This window comes from Astyanax mexicanus, chromosome 20 (assembly GCF_023375975.1).
Source record: "Astyanax mexicanus isolate ESR-SI-001 chromosome 20, AstMex3_surface, whole genome shotgun sequence".
NCBI lineage: Eukaryota > Metazoa > Chordata > Actinopteri > Characiformes > Acestrorhamphidae > Astyanax > Astyanax mexicanus.
The window spans coordinates 28,418,189-28,441,168 of NC_064427.1; the positions used below are offsets into that span (position 1 = coordinate 28,418,189).

Consider the following 22,980-nt stretch of genomic DNA (forward strand, 5'->3'; position numbering starts at 1 on the left):
CAGTGTGTAATGAACATCTAATGTGTTGGAAGGACAGCTACAATGTTAAACATCTGCATTGTGGAATGAACATCTACAGTGTTAAACATCTACAGTGTTAAAAATATATAGTGTTAAATAAACATCAACAATGTTGGATAGACACATACAGTGTTAAACATGTACAGTGTTAAACATCTACAGTGTTAAATAAACATCAACAATGTTGGATAGACACCTACAGTGTTAAACATGTACAGTGTTAAACATCTACAGTGTTAAATAAACATCAACAATGTTGGATAGACACCTACAGTGTTAAACATGTACAGTGTTGAACAAACATCTACAGTGTTGGAAGGACAGCTACACTGTTAAACGTCTATAGTGTGAAATGAACATCCACATTGTTGGTTGAACATCTACAGTTTCGGATAAACATCTACAGTGTTGAATAAACATCTGCAATGTTAAATAAACATCTACAGTGATGAAAGGACAGCTACAATGTTAAACATCTACATTGTGGAATGAACATCTCCAGTGTTCAACATCTACAGTGTTGAATAAACATCTACAATGTTAAATAAACATCTACAATGTTGGACATACAGCTAGACTGTTAAATGTCTACAGAGGGGAGTAAAAATCTACAATGTTATATGAACATCTACAGTGTGTAATGAACATCTAATGTGTTGGAAGGACAATGTTAAACATCTGCATTGTGGAATGAACATCTACTCTGTTAAACATCTACAGTGTTAAATAAACATCTACTCTGTTAAACATCTATAGTGTTAAATAAACATCAACAATGTTGGATAGACACCTACAGTGTTAAACATCTACAGTGTGGAAATAACATCTACAGTGTTAAACATCTACAGTGTTAAACATATATAGTGTTAAATAAACATCAACAATGTTGGATAGACACCTACAGTGTTAAACATCTACAGTGTTAAACATCTACAGTGTTAAATAAACATCAACAATGTTGGATAGACACCTACAGTGTTAAACATCTACAGTGTTAAACATCTACAGTGTTAAATAAACATCAACAATGTTGTATAGACACCTAAAGTGTTAAACATCTACAGTGTTGAACAAACATCTACAGTGTTGGAAGGACAGCTACACTGTTAAACGTCTATAGTGTGAAATGAACATCTACATCGTTGTTTGAACATCTACAGTTTCGGATAAACATCTACAGTGTTGAATAAACATCTGCAATGTTAAATAAACATCTACAGTGATGAAAGGACAGCTACAATGTTAAACATCTACATTGTGGAATGAACATCTCCAGTGTTCAACATCTACAGTGTTGAATAAACATCTACAATGTTGAATAAACATCTACAATGTTGGACATACAGCTACACTGTTAAACGTCTACAGTGTGGAGTGAACATCTACAATGTTATATGAACATCTACAGTGTGTAATGAACATCTACTGTGTTGGAAGGACAGCTACAATGTTAAACATCTGCATTGTGGAATGAGCATCTACAGTGTTAAACATCTACAGTGTTAAAAATATATAGTGTTAAATAAACATCAACAATGTTGGATAGACACATACAGTGTTAAACATCTACAGTGTTGAACAAACATCTACAGTGTTGAATAAACCTCTACTGTATTTAACATCTATAGTGTTAAATAAACATCAACAATGTTGGATAGACCCCTACAGTGTTAAACATTTACAGTGTTAAATAAACATCAACAAAGTTGGATAGACACCTACAGTGTTAAACATCTACAGTGTTATATGGACATCTACAGTGTGGAATTGACATCTACAGTGTTAAATATCTACAGTGTTAAACATCTACAGTGTTAAATAAACATCAACAATGTTGGATAGACAACTACAGTGTTAAACATCTACAGTGTTTAATAAACATCAACAATGTTGGATAGACACCTACAGTGTTATATGGACATCTACAGTGTGGAATTAACATCTAAAGTGTTAAACATCTACAGTGCTGGTTAAATATCTACACTGTTAAACAGCTGCAGTGCTGAATCAACATCTACAGTGTTGAATGAACATGTATAGTTTTGAATGAACATTCACAGTGTTAAATATCTATGATGTTGAAATTCTATACAGTGCTGAATAAACATTTTTACTGTTAAATGAACATCTACAACCTGTATCTACAGAATTGAAAGAGCATCTACAGTGCAAAACAATAACAGGTGCTAAAAGCATTTCCAGGGTTTGAATTATAATTGAAACTATTAAACAGATACAGATTTTATAGTGTTTATTAAGTTAAGTGTTAAATTTTAAATGAACATCTACAGATTAGATGTTATAGTTCAACCGTTTGCTGAACACTGTAGCTGCTGGTGTATCACTGCAGGTTCTGCTGTATAGCAGCACATGTATAAATACTCGATTGCTACTAAATACATGAGCTTTTCCCTCAGCTGCTGGGTTTCAGTGGTGGAGTGGACAGCTCCTCTCAGGGCTGATTCTCACTCCCCGGGGGATCCGGATAATCCTCCATGTGCACAAGCTCTCCTCACACTCACAGAGCATCAGCAGCTCCAGTAGCTCCAACAGCTCCAGCAGATCACACACAAAATTGTAGGCAAGTAAAGATCAATACTGATCAAATATCTTTACTATTGAAGATCAATGCTGATCACATGTATTAGATAAAACAGGCCTGGTATTAGCATACTGATGAGAGGAGGCCAAATAACCTGTACAACAGGAGTAAGCAGAAAGTGTGTAAATACTTATATATACTGTAAATTATGTAAATAAAAGCATCAATGTAGCAAAATGCAAACATGAAAACTGAACGAAGTTATCAAAAAAGAAAAAGAGAAAGTGGAGGGTAGAGTGTCATAGAGAGACGGTAAGAGGAAGAGACATTGTCTCTTGACAGAAAGAGACAGACAGATACAGACAGAAATAAAGACAGTAGGAGAGATACAAAAAAAGAGAGAGCTGCAAAAAAAGACAGAATGAGAGACCCAGAGAGAGAGAGAGAGAGAGAGAGAGAGAGAGAAGCATGTGCAAGAGAACTAACAAGATAGCAAGATCGAGTAGGAGGTCAACAGAGCGAAAGACAGACAGAAAGTGAGAGTAGGAGAAAAGACAGTAGAAGAGAGAGACAGAAAGAAGAGAGAGACAGAAAGAAGAGAGAGAACATAGAACAGACTCACAGAAAGAGATAAAAAAAAGAAAAAGAAAGACAAAAAGACAGAGAGGGAGAAATGAGTGAGACGGTAAGAGGAAGAGATGCAGACTTACAGACACAGAGTCAGTATGACAGTGAGAGGCAGACAAAAAGAGAAAAAAGAGAGAAAGAGCAAGAAAGGAGGCACGTGTGTGAGATAAAAGAGAATTAGAACAGAGGGAGACAAGAGACAGAAAGAACAAAATGACAAAGATAGCAAGATTAGGAGTAGGAGAGCAACAGAATGAGAGTAGGAGAGAGGGACAGAAAAAGATAAGGACAAAAAGAAAGAAAGAGATAGAGAGGAAAATTGAGAGAGACAGTGGGAGGAAGACATACAGACAGACATACACAAAGACAGTGTGACAGTGAGAGGCAGGCAGAAAGAGAAAGAGAGACAGAGAGAATGAGAGAAAGACAGTATGAGAGGAGAGATAGACAGACAGAAACAGACTGAGCAAGAAAAAACAGTAGTAGGGACAAAAGTAGAGTGAGAGAAAGAAGCATGTAGGAGAGAGGGAGACAGAGACAGAGTAAAACAGAAAGAGAAAGACAGAACAAGAACTGTCAGAAAGACCTAAAAAAAGAGAGATGGAGAGAGTTGGAAAGAAAGACAGAATGATAGACTCAAAAAGAGAGAGAGAGAGAGTAAGAGGAAGAGAGATAATTAAATTACAGCTATTTAAAATGTATATAAAATTTCTGCTTCTTGTTTTTCTTGTTTTTCAGTGTTTTTCAGAAAGACAGACAGAAAGATGGAGAGAAGAAATGGAGAAGGTAAATGATAGAGGGAGAGCTTCTGAATGAAACACTGCAGTTGATTATAAACCCCTGAATTCCTGTATAAGAACTGAACTGCACTCCCAGTGTTTCCCAGTATCCAACAGAGTAAACCAGAATCACCGCATGCATCCCTCTCTCCATCTCTCTACTCAGCACGTGCTGAACACTTCTATTAAATCGCTCCTGCACCTCAGATTTCTTGTCCATTCAAACCCACCACCCGTGCCAGCATCACCAGCACCACCAGCATCAGCACCACCATCACCAGTACGAGCACCGCCACCAGCACTACCTGCACAGGTGAAGCAGCTGAATCGCGCGCGCCACGCATGCACCACGCACTCACCTCTGTACGCTCCGCTCAGCTCGCGCTCCTCTGCTCCTGCAGTGCCGCTACTCCACCATGTCTCGCGCTCTAACCTTTGAGTGACCGGTGCGCACGAGCCGCGCGCCGGTGCCGGTTAACAAGCAGCAAGAGCGCGCGCGCTGTTCCTGAAAAGGCGCAAAACGCGCGAAATTGCAGGCAGACGCGGTGACGCGCCCGAGCACGCGCATACACTTCCAGACGATCTTATTTTATAGTTTATCTTATAATTTTTTGCTTCTTCTTATTTTTTTTTAAAAGTTGCCAGTTGAACCGGGCCGCGCGCTGAACCGAGAGCAGTCCGGAGTGCTGAGGTGGACCGGAGACCTCAGCGCGCGCCCTCACTCAACACACACACACATACACTCTTACACACCTCCACGCGCCTCCACGCGCTTCCACGCCCCCGGGTCCTACAGCCCCTCACTCGCACAGCGCGCGCTCAGGCTCCTCGCGGGCTACAGCTGAGTGCGTCACAAGACAAGATACACTCATAGATTTATTGATTAGGCTCCAATTTCGTTTTTATTGCGTTCAAACAGTATCGATCTCTCCCAAACTCTGATTCATCACACCATCATCTGCAGCAGTCACGTGAGAAACAGATAAAAGGCATTTAAAGAAATTATAGATTTATATGGGCTATGAGATGAGCTGTTTCTGATAAAGTGGCCAAAGTATACAGTACCACGCCTTACAATCAATGTTATTTTCCATTATTTAAACATTTTCTGCAAAAAAAAAGTCTTAAACAAAGCAGAATATGTTTTATATTTAACGTAACAAATTAGCAGCTCTTGCTTTGATGACAGCTTTACACATCTTTGCACAGATTTATGAGGTAAAGTTTAAATTGACCATTAACTGTTTGTTTTAGAATGGCACCCAGAAAATGAAAATTAAAGTTTAGTTTCTGTATTTTGAGCTATTTCTACTTAATTGGATATATCTACTTCATAGCACTGTCTATTAGTTTTAGCTCATCTTCTGATACTGTTCTAATACTCTATGCACCCAAAGATGTTCCCCAGCAATTCCAGACTGGAGCAATAGGGAGGCATGTGTCTGTTACCATAGCAATCAGCTCAGCTCCTATAGGTGCGTACCACCCGTCTGCCACTGACCCTCACTCTGCACCCCTATTCCACTCAGCAGCTCCAGCAGATTGTTCTTGTTTGACCCAGACCCAGCAGTCTGGCCACCTGCACACACACCAGCGTCTTCCAGATGAGGTGTGTGAGTGTGAAAACCTTCTTTTAGTAGATTCTGCAAACTAGAACACTGTGGCCCAATCCCGTTTCTCATTTTTACCCATAACCATTTTCCTTTTTCATGTGGTTGAAATCCTCCAATTTTAAGAAATGGGACAAACCTTCAGGAACGTGGTACATAATCAAAATAATAATAATATTGCTGGTGATGTGGCTGGTCCACCAGCTGTCCTTCATGGAGCCTTTTTTTTAGGTAATAGTGTTGTAAACACTAAAGCATTAATACATAAGTAATCTCGAAACTAATTTATATTAAAAGCTAATTAATAATGTAACCAAGTTTACAGAGCCATATAATGTATTAGCAGTCGTGTACAGCAATGTAAGCACTGTATTGTACAGAAGGTAACTAGAAATTTACCATTTTTATTTAGAGTGGAATATGGATTAAATCTCATAACTAACTAACTCCTACTACCCTTTTGTTCTTTGTTTCTGACCCAGTCATCTATCATCTATCCATCACAAGTTGTCTCTTGTCAGAATGTCTCGTATCCTGATGCTTCTCCATTCTTCCTACTTATAACTTTCAACCCCTCAAGAACTGACTGTCCATTTGCTGCGTAATATACAATATACGCCCTGCACAGGTCCATAGTAATACATTTATAGCTGATCAGTGTATTTTACTGTATTTAACTGTAGGAGAATTAAAAATATACTGTAGTTCCTTAAAAGAACCATCCATGAAACATTTTTAAGGAGAGAAAAGTAACATGTCTGAAGCTTCACTCCTTTTTTTTACTACCTTTGATTTTTTTGAAGGTTCAGAGTCTGAGAGTGAGTAAAATCTCAGAGTGAAGTTAATCAGTTAATCAGTGCTGAGGAAGCCAAAGCACAAGCCAGCCCAAAGAGCCAGTTTGTGAAGCTTCAATTGCTTTGGTCAGCAGCCAGGGCAGGAGATTCCTTACTGGCTTTAGGACAAGCTTGAGAGAGCAGAACGATCCCCGTCTAACCCCTCTGATCGGTCAGAGAGCTGGAGTTAATTCTCCCACAGAACTGACCTGTGTCCCAGCATCTTAATGTCAAACTGCTGGACAAGTGGCTCCCTGACAAGACAGGCCAGGTCAGGAGGTGTTATCAATCATGAAAGGTCCCATTCTTTTTACAGGGGGGAGGTTTGCAAAATGTAATTATTACTAGAGTATATAGCTCTTGTCCAAATCCATCATATTCTGCTTTTTACAGACTGTAAAAGATGGTGGTGGACTTTTTTAAAGCAAGGTTAGAAACACTATATAGATTTGTGAACTGAAATATTGATAAAAAAATCAGTTGTATCCAATCAAAAGGCGTTTTTGGTGAGAAAGCACTCAAGAAACATTTACTTTTATTCTAAAAAGCCACCCAAACACCTAACACTGTTTTCGCACTGGCCTGTGTTAAGTGTATGATGCGGATTAAGAGAATCGGTAATATTTGCTCCTGAGCTCCCCCTGCAGTCGAGATTTAAAACAGATTTAGTCAAAACCAAAGGACACAGTTTACACATGCATTTCTGGACAAGGTGAGATATACAAAAATGGCATTAACAAGTGAAAGAAGCATGTGGACCAAGGCTGTAGAGTAATATTGTGTTATCACACATTTTTACATAAAAGTATGACTCAAATATGGGTTACACAGGAGCAGTTTTCTGCCCTCCTTTATTGAAGGTAGACTGTAGACAGCGATGCAACGATTGGTTTTGAATTGAATGCAACAATAAACTGTGTGAACTTCCCTTTAAAATCCTGTGACAGTACAGGAAAGTGCAATAACACTGTTATTGGAATCCACCTTAAAAGAGAACTCCGGTGTGAAATGGACTTTTGGTGTATTAAAATGTGATTAAAAAGTATTTATATTTGTGGAATAGCCCACCTCCATTCTCCAGCATCTTTCTGAGATCCAGAATTTTGTGCACTCTGCCCAAACAGGCTTTTACAATGCAGATAAATCACATTTTCCACCATTATCCAGGCTCAAAGTAGCTCCACACTTCATTGGAAGAATCCAAAGAGCCCTGACATTTAAAACGAGGCCTTTAGAACTTTAAAACAGCACAAGAAGTTTATTAAAAGTTACCGTTTACATCCCATAGCTTAGGTAAATCTCCAGGCACTGCCCTCTTAAATCTGCTGAAGAGAGCGGAGGTGGGCTATTCAACAAAGGTAAGTACTTTTTAATAACGTTTTAATACACCCAAAGTCCATTTTACACCAGAGTTCTCCTTTAAGGTGGCCCCTCCCACTAGTTGCTGACGGTAGCCAGCAAGGGTCATGATTCCTGCAGCCAGTAAAAAAATAAAATATAAGACTTCAGCAGTCATGAATTGGATTATTTGTTAGGAAGCCAGAAAAGAAAGAATAGAAAGGAAGAGGATGACAGGAAAAAAACAAGACAGCTGTAAGTGATAATTTAGATTCAATAAATGTATGTATCTTGTACAAATGTTGTAATTTAGCAGTATTTAGCAGATTAGCAATAAAATATATGGGTTATGTTGATGTCAGCTAACAGCTAACACCTGCCTCAGTGCTAGAAACAAGCTATTTGAAACAGTCTGATAATATGGCTACACACTGTAATATGTTATATTAACATGAAAAATAATATGCAGATCTGTTTCAGATTTGTTTACTGTTTGCTTGGGGTCCCTATATGCCTTGAAACGGCTTTAAGAGGGCTCCATTATTGTTAAGTAACTCGTTTTTTTAGAGTTACATAGTTTTAACAACACCATTTCTGATGTAAAAGTCATGATGGTGACTTGCCAACCACAGCTGTGTCACCATTGCAATAACGGTGTTTGCAGCTCTATAACTGACACTGCAGATTCAGCGGTGACTATATACAGAATGAGATCATGATTTTAATACATGATTTTGTGTAGGACTTGCTAATAAATATCTGTTTAAATCTGTTTAAAGCAGCATTATGCAAAATCTTTGTTCCAGAAATTTCACTAAAATCAGGAAGTGTAATTCACTATTTTTATGGGCATTTTACAAGCTGAGAGATAAACAACAAGCAGCTGAAATGAGGAGAATGTGGACTGAGGCAGCATGGAGAATTTTTACTTGAGTTTTTACAAATATGAATTATGTATATGTGTTTCTCTGTGTCAGCCATTACGTGGCGGGCCACAAAAAAAATATTCTGTTTTGTAAAATGAAGTGTAATAGAATGGAGTGCTCCAGCCCAGAGGGTTGTTGAATCTCAAAGGAGGTAAACCCAAGAAGAAAGGAATAAATAAATAAATAAACACATCACATGATCGAAGTCGCAGTCCAATAAACTACCGCGTCCCCGAATAGTGAATTGGGACATGGCTGGAAAAAATAAATCTTATAAGGAGATAGGGAGCCCAAGAATGGGCGGAAAAACGAAAGTCACGCCGAGCCGAACAGTGAGACAGAGGGAAGGAATGTAAACAAAAGTTTGCAAGAGAAGCATTTTATTATTTATTTATTTTTTATTATCATTCATTATAGTTCAAACAACCTCACGGGCCAAATGCTTCATGCCGCCTATTGCCGTCCCCTGCTCTATGTTATACAGTTTCCTCAAGCGTTTGTACTGCCTGCTTAACCAGAGCTCCATAGCACAGAGTACCAATGATACTGGTACTTTTATCCCTTTAACAAGTCAGGTCCTTTGACCAGATTTTGAGTCACACACACTCATATGCACACACACAAACACACACACGTGTGCAAGCCTTAAGAAGTGCCTTAAAAAAGAAAAAGAAAAGCAGGTCAAGGTGAGCTGATGAAGGATGACCACTCTAATAATGTGACGTGGGAGCCACTAGCAGTTTCCAAGTTTTTCAAGGACAAAGTCGAGGTCAGGGCAGGAAGAGAGGACGAGGAAGTGAATAAGAGAGGGATGGAAATACGGGAAGACGCAGCAACGTAAGAAGAAGACAGACACTGTGTGTATAAGTGTGTGTGTGTGTTTGTTTGTCTGGAGGAGCAGCAGAAGGCAAACACCCTCACAAAGGCTGTTAGTGTACTGAAGGCAGCTGTTTGATGCTGTGCTGCATATGTGCATATCTCATGGGACGGCATCTTAAAGAGTTTTTGATATGGAGGCACCTGTAAACAAATGCGTTTTGAGACAGGTTACAAAATCCCAAGATTCTGCCAGCTGGTGCATTCTGGTGCAGTAACCTTAACTTAAAGTTATTGTGATACTGCACTGAGATGTACTAGAGTAATTAGCATCTCTTGCATTCCCACTGTGGATTTGACACACTGCTAACTGCACTTTGTAACTATGGTAATGCTGGTAGTAATTTACAATTTACAATTTTCTGACTGGAGCAAGAACTGCTAGTATACTGTACTTCCATGATGCTGCTTTAAAAGAGCGCTTAAGCAAAAATAACTTGTTAATATTATTATTATTATTACATATAGTTACTTATATCTGTTTTTAACTACAGTTAACAAAAAATCATTAGGTAATAATGTCAAATAGAAAAGTGACATGTAATGCTGATCATGCTTTGGGTTTGGGTTTGGTTACCATACCTCAAGACCAGTCTGTATTTAAAAAAGTAATATTAGTCAATATAAATAAATAACAATCACTAACTATTATAGTATTATTTTTATTATCAGCAAAAAGAAATACATGGTTTGGTCAGTAAAACTGAAACACCTGGTTTTAGACCACAATCTGCTGTGATTTGGGCAGCTGTGGTTTTATGTTTTTTGTTTACAATCCAGGTTAGCACCCGAACATCCCTTTCAGACAGCTTCCTCTTGTGTCCACAGTTAATCCTGTTGTATGTGGTTGTTCCTACTTGGTGGTATGCTGACATTACCCTGGATACCGTGGCTCTTGATACATCACAAAGACTTGCTGTCTTGGTCACAGATGCTCCAGCAAGACGTGCACCAACAATTTGTCCTCTTTTAAACTCTGGTATGTCACCCATAATGTTGTGTGTATTGCAAAATTTTGAGCAGAACTGTGCTCTTACCCTGCTAATTGAACCTTCAAACTCTGCTCTTACTGGTGCAATAATGTGCAATTAATGAAGATTGGCCACCAGGCTGCTCCAATTTAGCCATGAAACCTCCCACACTAAATAGACAGGTTTCAGTTTCATTGTCCAACCCCTTGGGGGGTGGAGGCTGGATAAGAGCCATCTTAGGTTCTAATAAAGTTGCTCATCAAAAGGACGGCCATGCCTTATTTTTACTAATTTAGCATTGTCCCAATGCAAAAAGTTATCAGAAAGTTTGAAAGTTCTCTGCTTTACCAAAACTAAAAATACTAAAAAAATCAAAGTAAAAACTTTACTGTGCATGTTTTTTCAAAATATTTTTTTTTTTTACATATCTAACTGATGACTGTATGTGTTTTAGCAATATACAGTATTATCACTTTCTATATCACCATTATTACAGAAACTTCCTGTGACAGATTTAAGGAATTACTTACAACGAAAAAATGTGTTCATAGTGTAAGTATTTAAAAAAAGGCTGATATGGGAGCACATGTCAGCCATGAGAGAATAAAGTCATTTTGTGTCTGGAAAATATAATTATTTGTATTTAAAATGCATCTTATATAAGCTGTTGAGTAGTGTGTAGACTGTACCATCAATCTATTGTTTTAGTTATCTTCTGAAAATGATTTTTTTACTAGGTATCATTATTAGCAACATGACCAAAATCAAATGCAGGATAATGCACACTTTGCTAATCATAGGACCACAACAGAGCAGGTATTATTTGGGCGGTGGATCATTTTCAGCACTCTCTGCAGTGACAAAGACATGATGGTAATGTGATTGCAGCAGTGCAGCATAGCTGCTGGAGTTTTTAAACACCTCAGTGTGACTGAGAATAGTCCATTACCAGCATCCTGTGGGCAGCAGCCATTGCATAGATAGATAGATAGATAGATAGATAGATAGATAGATAGATAGATAGATAGATAGATAGATAGATAGATAGATAGATAGATAGATAGATAGATTTTTATTGTTTAATGAGTGTTGGTGTACAGTGGATGTGCCTATAGGAATGGGCTCTGGCTGTTGTCTAGGTTTATTTCAGTCAGTGGCGCACCTGTGTTTTCCACTGCCAAAATAGCAGCACAGCAGAAATTTACCTGAACACACCTCACTTCCAGACCTCCACACACACCAGTGTAGATTTATTCCTCTTTGCGACGTGCCATGCGCAGGGTGTACGGTAGGGCCAAAAGGGTCTTATACTGTTTATTCAGTAGAGATGGAAAATTTGATAGTGTTAAAAATATTAGGAAGGAGGCCATGATGTTAGTTTTCTTAGCTAAACTGATGCTGGCATTAAACACCTGCTGCTACAGTCTACCTACAGTCTGTTTTACCAGATATCAACATCTATTGATGTTTTTTTTTTAGTGGCCAGCCTGGGAGAAGAACATGTCAGTGTTCAGAGTGGACAGACATGTCCTTATTGCCCCACAGACAGTGCTGGACTACACGTCCATTCTAGTGGACATTTGGGGGGTCTTTTTTCAATGTCTGGCTGATGTTTCAATCGTCTCACACACACCCTGTTCAGACAGGTGGAGATTAGTTCAGGGTCCGTCTGGGGTCCTCCAGGTGTCTGACTGCTTATCCTAGCCGGAGCCAATCGGAGGGTTGTAGAAGAGACACTCTAAACAGCGGTCCAGACTGTATTATATGTGCTGCAGAGCTGCTGGTGGATCAGTTAGGGCTGTGTGTGTGTGTGTGTGCAGTCTGTGGGCTCCAGGTGCTCGGTGTCGCTCGCTTTTCTCAAGCTTTATTGTCTGCTGTGAAATTCACTCGCTCACACAATTACTCAGCCTGCAGTGCCTGTAGCACGCCTGGAGCGACGGTAAAGCCCACCTGTCAGCTCCCGCCGCCACACAGCCGTGAGTGTGTGCTGCTCGGGGTGAGCGAGTGAGTGGCAGGAGGCCGCTCTCCCTCCCGAATATTAACGCAGGGCGGCGGGGGGCCGGACTGAGAGGGGGTCTGCAGGGTCAGGGGGAGGCTCACTAATTGCCAGGCGGGATTCAGGGGCGGCTCGTTAAGCAAATACAGGTTAACGAAGCCGACGCCAAAAGAGAGACCCCCACCATCCCTCTCCTCAGAGTGATGAAACTCGTCCCTCTCTCTCTCTCTCTCTCTCTCTCCCTCTCTCTCTCTCTCTCTCTCTCTCTGTCATCTCCTCCATGTTCAAACATTTAAACAGGCTAATGAGGCAATTTACTGTGAACAGCACAACAGAACAGAAGAGAGGAAATATCCTAACAGCTTTCAGCTCTCACACATTTCATTCATTTCACCTCTCTCTCTCTCTCTCTTTACTCTTTCATTCTTTTAGTCTTTTCATTTTTGTTCTCTACCCTTTTCTCTTTTTTCCATCAACCTGCGTCTTATTTTGCTCTCTTTTTCTTTCTATTCTCTTTCTCTCTTTCTTTCGAGGACCGTCTCTCGCTTACATACTCATTTTCCTCTGCTCTTCTTCTCTCTCTCTTTCCATTTTATCTTCTCCGTCTTTTGACTTCTCATATTTTCTCTCTCTCTTTTTATTTGGCCCTTCTGCCTCTCTTTCCTTTCTCTTCCTTTCATTCTTTGTCTTTCTCTTCTTCTTCTCTCCCTTCTCTCTCTTTTCTGACTCTCCTTTTCCTTCTAATCTCTGTCTCTCTTCTTCCCTCTCTTCTCCCTGCCTTTTCTTCTTTTCTGTCTCCCTTTCTTTCTCTTCTCTGTTAGTACTTTTCCTTCTTTTCTCTCCTTTCACCCCTTCTCTCTCTTTCCTTTACTTCTCTCTCTCATTTTGCTTCTCTTTCCTGCATCTCCTTTTCCATCTTTTCTGTCTCTCTTCTTCTTCTCTTCTCCCTGTCTTTTCCTTTTTTCTCTCCTTTTCCTCCTCCTCTCTCTCTTTCCTTCTCTTCTCTCTCTTTTTTCTTATTTTCTCTGTCCCTCTTTTTTCTTCTCTTCTTTCTGTTTTTTTCCTTTTCTGCTTTCTCTCTGTTCCATTTTTCCTTTCTTTTGCTCCTTCTCTTGCTTTTACTTCCTTTTCTTCCTTCTTCCTTTCACTTTCTTTTTCTTTCTTGTTTTTCTGTTTTTCATTCTCTCGTGTAAACTCTCATTTCTTCCCTACTTTCCTGTGTTTTTGCTTCTACTTCTTCCCTTTTTCTGTTCTTCTATTTAATTTTCAACCTTCCCTCTTTATCTCCAATCTTTTCTTCATCTCTTTATTTCTTCATCTCATTCTGTTGTGTTTTTACCCTTTTCTTCACTTTCAGTTTTTTCCTTTTCTTTCCATGGTTTTGCCCTCCATCTTCTCTTCACTCTCTCTCTCTCTCTCTCTCTCTCTCTCTCTTTATCTCCATATAAATAGCGGGTAATCAGATGTGTATAGCTGTCTGACTGGATAAGTACATGTTTACAGCAGGAGGGAAAACAATCCAGATGAATTTATTTAAGAAGGCTGGAGACGATCTCTGGCGTCCTCTAGGTTAACCAGTCCTCACACCAGTGCTGAATACACAAGTGGTTTTACACACTGTAAAAAATCTGTGTCTTTTACTGACCAGGATAGTTTCAGGTCAACATTAGAGGAGTTTATTTGAGACTCAGTGATGTTGCTATGAAAGAACAGTAGTATCTGTGTGGAATGCTGTAATTATTACATTATAAGTTATATCATTGCTGTCAAACAAACAAATTCTATCTCTAAAATTGCATTTTACAGTCAATAGAAGTTAATGTAACAAAGTTATTCTAAGATTAAAATAATTCCAGATTTAAACCATTAGTCAAAATCTGAGATTTTTGCAGGACAGCCTCGATATGCTAAAATGGATGAATTGGAGACAATGATAAAACCTTCGAAATTATACTATATATTTTTATTAAGTTAGAGAAACTGTTAACTTTGGACTTGTGAGTAAAATTACATTTTTCATCATCGCTGCATTGGTGCAGCTGGAATGCTAAGTTCAAAGCATTTTTACCTGTTAGCATTTTTGTTGGCTTCTGTTAATTAGCATGTGTTTTTATTCATTTGTTTTTTAATCAACTGTTTGTTTGGGATTCATAAGACTCTGCATATTGATGCAGATTATATAAGATTTTAATATATTTTGCATGTAATATCTCACTACAATGCATGTAATTGTACTCAATGTAATCGCACTTTAAACTAAACTATGTTAAATAACATCAAAATACTAGGTAATAATTATGTAAAAGTATTTTATTAGCCAAACTTTTATTTATATCTATTTTAATCTGTTTATTTGTTTATTTATTTATTAGTGATTTAGTGATTAGACTGCTTATGTACAGGCAACGTACTGCAAGTAAACTACAAATGAACAGAATATCTCATTATGTAAGGCATGTTATCTACTGTCTGGTATAAATCCAGCTATAAGCTGATCTCAGTGTCAGTGAGCTGTAATGAGTTCAGCGGGTCATGCAGAGTTGAGATGTGAAACACAGGCTGAAACGGAAGCGCTGCCACTTCCTCATGGCATCAGGTGAGATGGTTTAGAGAGATCTCATTAAATATTGGCAGCAGATGTGGCACAAGGTGGATATCAATTAAAATGATGTATGAGCCTGGCATTTTGTAATTAGGACATGGCGCTGGATCTAATAACAGCCATTAAAGTACTAATCAAGAGTAAACTGGCCTGAATCGCTTTGTGTACCAACAACAGAGGCTGTTTAACGATGGATCTTCTCTTCTGAGGAAAGATGGCCGACTGGATGATACCTAAATATGAAAATTATTCTTAATGTATAAATAGTAAATATGTGACTTTGTTTGGAAATTAAAATGCTCAGATGCTGTTTTACAAGCCTATTTACTACCCTGTTATTTTTGCCTAAAACAATGCTGATCTTCCTTTTATGGTGGGCACATGAAGAAAAAGAAAGGAAAGAGCTTAGTTTTATTGTTTGGTTTACAGCATCATAACCACCCACAACAAAACAACATTACCTAGCCTAGCGTAGCTGTTAACATTTTAATAAGATTTGTTTTTGTATTAATTCCTGGGTTTTGTCTGAAAGTGCTAATCACTTAAGTGACCAGTTAAAAGTTTGGACCTTCTCATCCAATGTTTTTCTTTATTTAATTTATTTTCTGCGTTGTAGATTAATATTACGACATGAAAACAATCAAGGGATACATATAGAAATCCATATAAAAAAGTTTTGGACCTCCACAATCCCCTGATCTAAACCTGATGAACTGAGATGGTGATTTGAGGTGATTTAGAGTGAGCTGGAGCTTCACAGCATGCAGTAAAAGCAGTAGCTATTGTTCAGCACCTCCAGAAACTGCTTCCTTCAAGACTCTGAGAAAACTATTCCAGGTGACTCTCCTTCATGAAGACACTGAGATTAAAATACCAAGAGTGTGCAGATCTAAGCTCAAAGATAAATGTGGTACTCAAAAGAATCTAAAGTAGAAAACATATTCTGATTTGTTTAACACTGTTTTTGTTTACAAAATAATTCAGCATGTGTTCCCGTGTAGCTTTAATATAGGCTTCAAAATTAAATTTACAATGTAAAAAAATCTTAAAAAGAAACAAAACTTATTTAGAAAATGAGAAGAGTTTTGTCCAAACTTTTTGACTGGTAATGTAGTTAAAATATGTTGTTTATGAATTATAGCATTAAATATATTCTAAGTGTCTTGTTTTATATTTATATTCGAAGCCTACACTTTATTCTGGTTGGCTTTATAGTTAAAAGCTCAGTTTTAGGTCAGGAATGATTCTAAAACGTGAGTCTAAAACGCTGCCACTATGATTGGGAGATCGCTGGTGTGAATCTTGCTCATGCAGCTTGCCATCAGCTGCCAGAGCTCTGAGGGAGCACAATTGGCCTTGCTCTTTCTGTGGGTGGATAGATGGTGCTCTTTCCCCACATCACTCCCAGGGTGATGTCGATCAGCACAAGGCTGAATCTGTGAGCTGATGTATCGGAACCTAGTCGCTGCGCTTTCCTCCGAGAACTCTGTGATGGTGCATCAGCAGCAGCTGGAAAAGAGGTGGAGTCTGACTTTACATGTGTCGGAGGAGGCATGTGCTAGTCTTCACCCTCCTTGTGTTGTGGCATCACTAGTGATAGGGGGATATACAGCTGAACGGGTGGGAAAATTGGCCTAGCTAAATTAGGAGAAAGTTTTAACACTTTATGTGTGCTTTTTCTTTTTCTGTTGAGCAGAAATGTAAAGTACAGTTGATTTTTCAGTCAGTTTACTATATGAGTTTACTATGTGTGCTCAAGAGTTTATGTGCGTAACGCAGCTGAATTCCTCGTTTAAAGCCTCACAGCAGCTGACACCCAGGCTTAGGTCCAGAAATTGTAAATCTTGGCCATGTTTTTCTTCCCTCCTCATTAAAGACCACGGCTCAAACTGTTGAATCATAAACAGATATGCAGTGCACTTGGCGAGGAACTCTGTAATGACTCCCAGCCATGCTGGACCAGTGAGAGAATATTCCAATCAATCACGTTATCAGGCGGAACAGCACAGGCAGCCCTTTCCGCTCCACGGAAAACGCCTTCCATCAACACTAATTGGGGCCCCGGCGAACTGCATAACCAATTGAAGGGCAAAGGAATGCTATGTTTTCTCCGTTTACAGAGATGTAAATCCATTATTTGTGCTTTATTTGACAGTGGCGCATTGGAGGAGGCATTCATTAATGTGCAGAAACAGTGCTCACTGTGAAACAATGGGCAACCAGTCCGGCTAGCTTACTGGTCAGCTTGGACACACAAACCGGCCACGGGCAAACACATGGCGAGGGCATAAACCACAAACCAGCGCTGGATAATTATTCATACCCTCATTAGGATAATGATAAGCAGACAGGACAGCCTGCAGGAGGAGTTAATTGGAGTGTAGTGAGTGTGTGTATTAAAAGAATGGGGGTAAAAGTCACACTAATGACAGTTACATTATGCAATGTGTTTGGTTGTTTTGCTCAGACTGAACCTGAGGATGATTAAAACATACTGTAACATCAGGTACAGATCTGATATCTGATAACATAAGACAACAAAGATAATACACACACATTTAGATTAATCTAATACAGAATTCTGTACTAGTCGTGCTTTCATAATGTGTGAAAGTGTTAAATTGTGTGAGTTTATTTCCAATTTAAACTACTAAAACGTTGAGTTGAGGAAACTATTTGGTGGTGTAGAATATCAGAGTTTATTCCAAGGTGTTGAGGAGCGTGACCGAACTCTCTAATGGGCGTGTCCCCCAATCCTAGCTCACCATTAGTGTGAAGTCTTGCCCAGCAGGGCTCCTTCCATGGAGAAGTTCATGATACTTTATATAATGGTTGGTTGCCTAGCTGACGTGTTGTTGGCTATAAGAGCAAGTTACCGTCTTCTGCACTGTTAAGTGTGACAAAGTGCTGGTGATGCAGTATTAAAGTTGCCATGCAATGAAAAATTATACACTGGCATACATACACTTGTTGAGTATGAAATTTTTGTTGTCATTTTTACTCCTAAATGTTCCACGATTTTTAAATATTCCAATGTTTTTTAATAATATTAGTTTAATAACACCAATTTTTGCATTATTTGTTAACACTGTGAAAGAGTTTATTGTAAAATTAACTCCAAAGCTTTATTTTACTCTAGATGGGGTAAGTATTTTTACTTCCACAACAGTTCAGATACAATTTTAACCCCTGAACAGAGTTAAAAGGCCAACTCCCAGAAAGGAGTTACTTTAACTCAATGGTCACACATATACACTTAAAATGAGTTGATATTAACTCTCAGGGAGTTTATTCTAAAAAACAGAATTTGCTGTGTACCACAGTCCTTATAGGAAAGTGGTAGTCATTTTTGCAGGCATTACTAGTCATCAGATTTTATCAGTGATTTTCAATATTTAGTTCTACCAGAGACCATCATGCAATAATAACAGCTTTCATTTTAACAGTATTAACAATGTATTAGATAACAATTTATGTAAATTAAGTCTTTGGCATTGGCCCTATCGTTGGCCCAGGTATGCAGCATCTGAACCCTCGCAGATCCTGCCGTATGTAGGAGGCAGGGGCGGAGCCAGCCCCCGGGAAGCCGGCGGGACCAATCTGGAGGAGGTAAGAAGGAAGGAGGAGGAAACAAAACAGCACCTGCAAGCAGAGAAGGGAAAGTGTAAGGGAAGGTCTTATCCTGTAAAGACAGGTAGAAGCTGGTGATTGGTTGAGATACGAGTGACGGGCACAGGAGTCTCATGAAACAGTAACTTGACCTTCACAAAAATTAGAGCCTGGCCTAACAAGCTGAAAAGTCACATTTTGTGCATTATTGAGACAAACACTATAAACTGCTTATGCATATATTTCTGTTCAGATATTATAACCATTTTAAAATATTTCGTTTTTTAAAAGGGAAACTTGACCTTCACAGAGATTAGCCTGGCCTTATGTGAGTGTAAATACCAGCTCAGTGGCTTTGCAAAGATGACATCAAAAGAAAGAAAAGAACCATTCCTTCCTCCAAATTCAGAAGTTTTTAAATAAACGTCAAAAAAAATCTGAGGCATTTTTATATTAATGCAACTTGTAATTCTGGTCTATTTTATTTGCCTAACACTTCAAAGTAACATATATTGATATTTGAGGGAAGTCCAGACTTAAAGTCCAGACTAAACTGAAAGCAGAAGCATTTCTGAGTGGAGAAGAATATGGATAAAATATTGCGTTTAATGGTAACAGTGTGCTGGAACGACCATCCCTGCTAAGCCTAATACAGTGTATTCATTCTAAAAACTGAGGTGTCGGGTCACTTTTCGCGGGAGATCTTCTGGCCACATCACACGGCTTTATGTACTTATGTCACATGTGCAGCATCTAAAAGAGTATACAGCTCAGTTTTACTAACCGCGAGCGGATGGTGGAGCAATGGAGACTTCAGAAGTGGAAACTCAGACCTCAGTAGTTGATTCACTCATAGTAAAAAAGTCTCTCTGTGACTGAACATAACCTGGAATCGGATTCATCCGCTCTGTTTAAAATGATTCTTCTGAGAGGGCCCTAAATCCTCCAAATCCCCAAACTTCCAGACATCAGCTTTAAATGAATGACTGAATAAATAAAAAGTAAATGAAAATGGAGTAAATGAATAAAAAGTGCAAACAATCTAAGAGCAGACAGAGACTTTAATTAGGAGACTGGCCACTGACCAGAAAGGCCACAAAGTCCCTTCTGCCAAAACAACCAATCGGCTTGCTGGTTGTGCGGAGGAGGGTAATAAATGATCATGTTAATGGAGAAGCCCCCCTTGCTTTGGAGATCTGCGCAGGTGCAGTAGCCACAACAAGCCAAGCGTTATAGAGTCAAACACAATAAACTGTTAATGAAGTTTTCATCAGATTTTATTAGTGATTTAAAATATGAAATTATTTGAAATGGTAATCTGTTATTTAGTCTCCCTATTCAAACAGATTGAAGGCTGGTCTTGCATGAGCGGAAATATAGTATCTTACAAAAGTGAGCACACCTCTAACATAAAAAAAAAATTATTACATCTTTTCATGGGACAACATTGAACATAGGACACTTTGATACAATGTAAAGTTGTCAGAGTACAGCTTGTAAAACAGTGTACATTTGGTTGTCTCTATATTAGCTAAATAAGATAGCACAGTGCTCGTTGATGGATTGCCTACAGATTGCTCAGTGTTTATAATACATTAAGAACAATTAAACAAAAAAGGCAAAGCCAAAAGGCTGTTCTGGGTGTTTAGTAAATATCACACAAAACTCTTCTAAATGTTCGCTTTTGAATTGCTGTAAAAAGTCAAAATTCTGGCTAATATGCCTCAAAAATCTTTCTTCCACTTCTCCTTCTATCTGAAGAATCTGAAGACTTCTCTTTAATATTTTACAGCATATGCAGAAGCGATGTGTTGAAAGATGTCCAGAGCTCATACATGCCAGAGAGCTCTCTGAGGAGTCAGCGGATGTAGGATCAGATTTCTTCTTCTTTATTAATAACGATGATCCTCATTTCTACTCTGAGGCACTTTATTAACACACCAACCTGAGCTTCTCCTGCTGAAAGTGAGGCATGCATACTGTATGTAGAAGACATGGACCATACCACCCATACCATCCTCACCCTGTGCACATACAGTATGAACACATATGAAGAATATACAGTAGGTAGTGTAGCTTTTTGGCTCTGAAGAAGAATCGCCTCTCGGTGCCGGTGGAGCGTCAGCCCCGGGAGGGCAGAGGGAGCAGGACCTGGCTGGGTTAAACGTCTCTGCTATCATGAAACGCTTTGATTACTTATTTATCAGCCCGCCGCTTGTTCCTCATCAGAACTCCGGGCCTGAGCTCTATTCTCCTACAGCCCCGAGCCTCCTTCAGTTGAAAGTCGATTTAGCATGTTCACTTCAATAAGCCCGAAGGCCTCGGGGAGGAATTAATCAAAATCCTCAATGCATAAATAAACTCTTCTCACTTTCAGCAGAAAGCCTTTCAAGGAAATCACCTCTGCGGAATAGAAACAGCAGAAAAAAGAAAAGTGAAAAACAGGTGGGCGGAGTTCAGGGCCTGGGAACGAGGCTATCCCTGTCAACCCAGATAACCTCTTACCCCATAGCTCTTATATACACTGATCCAAAAAAACTTTCGTTTACAGATAACTCTTTATGAAAACCTTTAAAGGGCTCATACTCCGATATGCCAAAAATCATGGGACAACAGTATGTAAATCATGCGAGTGTTATCTTGTGAGTGGGGTTAAACACTGGTCAGTGTGCTCATTGGCAATGTGACGAGAATTAGTCCTTAATTTGAAATCAAAAGCTCTTGATTTAAAATGAACCGCTCTGGATTTCGAGACAAATGACTTTGACTTGAAGTCAAAAGTCTTTGATGTGATGTAAAATGCCCTTGATTTTGAAATAAACACCCTTTTGTTGTAAAAGTCATTGATTTGATGTAGAAGTCCTTAATTTGTAATAAAAGCGCTTGATTTGAAGTTAATGTCTTTAATTTGAAGTAAAAAGCCCTTGATTTGAAGTAAGGGTCTTTGATTTGATGTAGAAGTTCTTGATTTTAAGTAAAAGCAATTGTTTGAGGTAAAAGTCTTTGATTTGAAGTAAAAAGCCTTTGATTTGATGTCAAATTTCCTTGATTTTAAGCATCTGCACCTTCACAGATCCTGCCATGTGTAGAAGGCACAGGCGGAGTCAACCTCCCAGGCAACCTGACAGGACCAACCTGGTGGAAGCGGGTCGCATGTTAAGGAAATGTGTATTGTCTGCATCTGAAAACAGGAAACAGGTGTGAGTAGAGGTCTTTAAAATACATGGAAGCTGATGATTGGAACTTTTGCAGGAGCTCTTATTTGTGAAGTTGTGCCGGCATGGGAGTACATCTGGATAGAACTGTCCATGCAAACAAACATGTGGCAGAAATCACATTGTGTATGTGTGTGAGAGAGAGAGAGAGAGAGAGAGAGAGAGAGAGAAAGAGAAAGAGAGGTGTAAGACAGTAAGAGTTAAATCTTAGTTATAAGATTTAATCCATATTACAGTCCACCTTCTGAACTCAGCTGTATTTGCATTCTCTAAATAAAACTGCTAATACATTAGCAGTCAACGAATTGTTCAAGAAGTTGAGAGCAATCTTGGTTAAATTATTTATTTTGTTTTAAAAATGCTAAATTTTCCACATTGAATTGCATGCATTAGAGTGTTAATGCTGAAGCACTAGTTTAAATATATTTAAAAAAGGAAAATGTTTTTCATTTTTATGCCCTATATCCGCTTCAGCAAACAGCTGTTTTGCCCTGCTCATTACTATGGAGGTTATAAGGGATGTTTCAGATCAGGTTAATACAAACAAAGAGACAAAGACAAAGAGAAGCTGCACAATTAGTTAGTTAGTTAGTCTCATATTGATCTGAATGAAAGGGAAATTCATCATTTTGCTGCCTGACAATATCCACTCTGGCAGCAGCGCAGGGTCAGCCACGGCCAAGTAAAATAAATAGCTGTTTTTATATACATATGACTCTACAGAAGTGTGAAAAATAAACTGCAAGACAAACGTAAGATATGAATTTTATGAATGTTAGTTTAACAAACTGAAATTTCAATAAAAAAGGGAATCCTTTCGGGGTCTTATTTTTTTTAGAGAGGATTCTGCCCCCTCTTTTTATTTCTATCTATCTCTGTCCCCTCTGTCCCTCACTCTGCTGACAGCGAGATGAATGGCTGGCCCAGAGCCTGATTCAGGATTTATATACCCAAAGCAGCACCCCCGATCCACCGCCCCCCCCAAATCAATAGATTAATATCATAAAAACTAAAATAACTACCAGTGATTTAATG

The 22,980-nt window shown here is 38.8% G+C and overlaps 1 protein-coding gene across 1 annotated transcript in view; it reads right to left on the reverse strand.

Annotated features, from left to right (window-relative positions):
- The window catches only part of LOC103038694 (roundabout homolog 1), a 356,100-nt gene extending 351,433 nt beyond the window's left edge, over nucleotides 1–4,667 (reverse strand). The window contains exon 1 of the mRNA XM_022681288.2: nucleotides 4,329–4,667. The gene's annotated coding sequence lies outside the window, so the exon portion shown is untranslated. The remainder of the gene's footprint in view (nucleotides 1–4,328) is intronic.
- Between the last annotated feature and the right edge of the window lie 18,313 nt (nucleotides 4,668–22,980).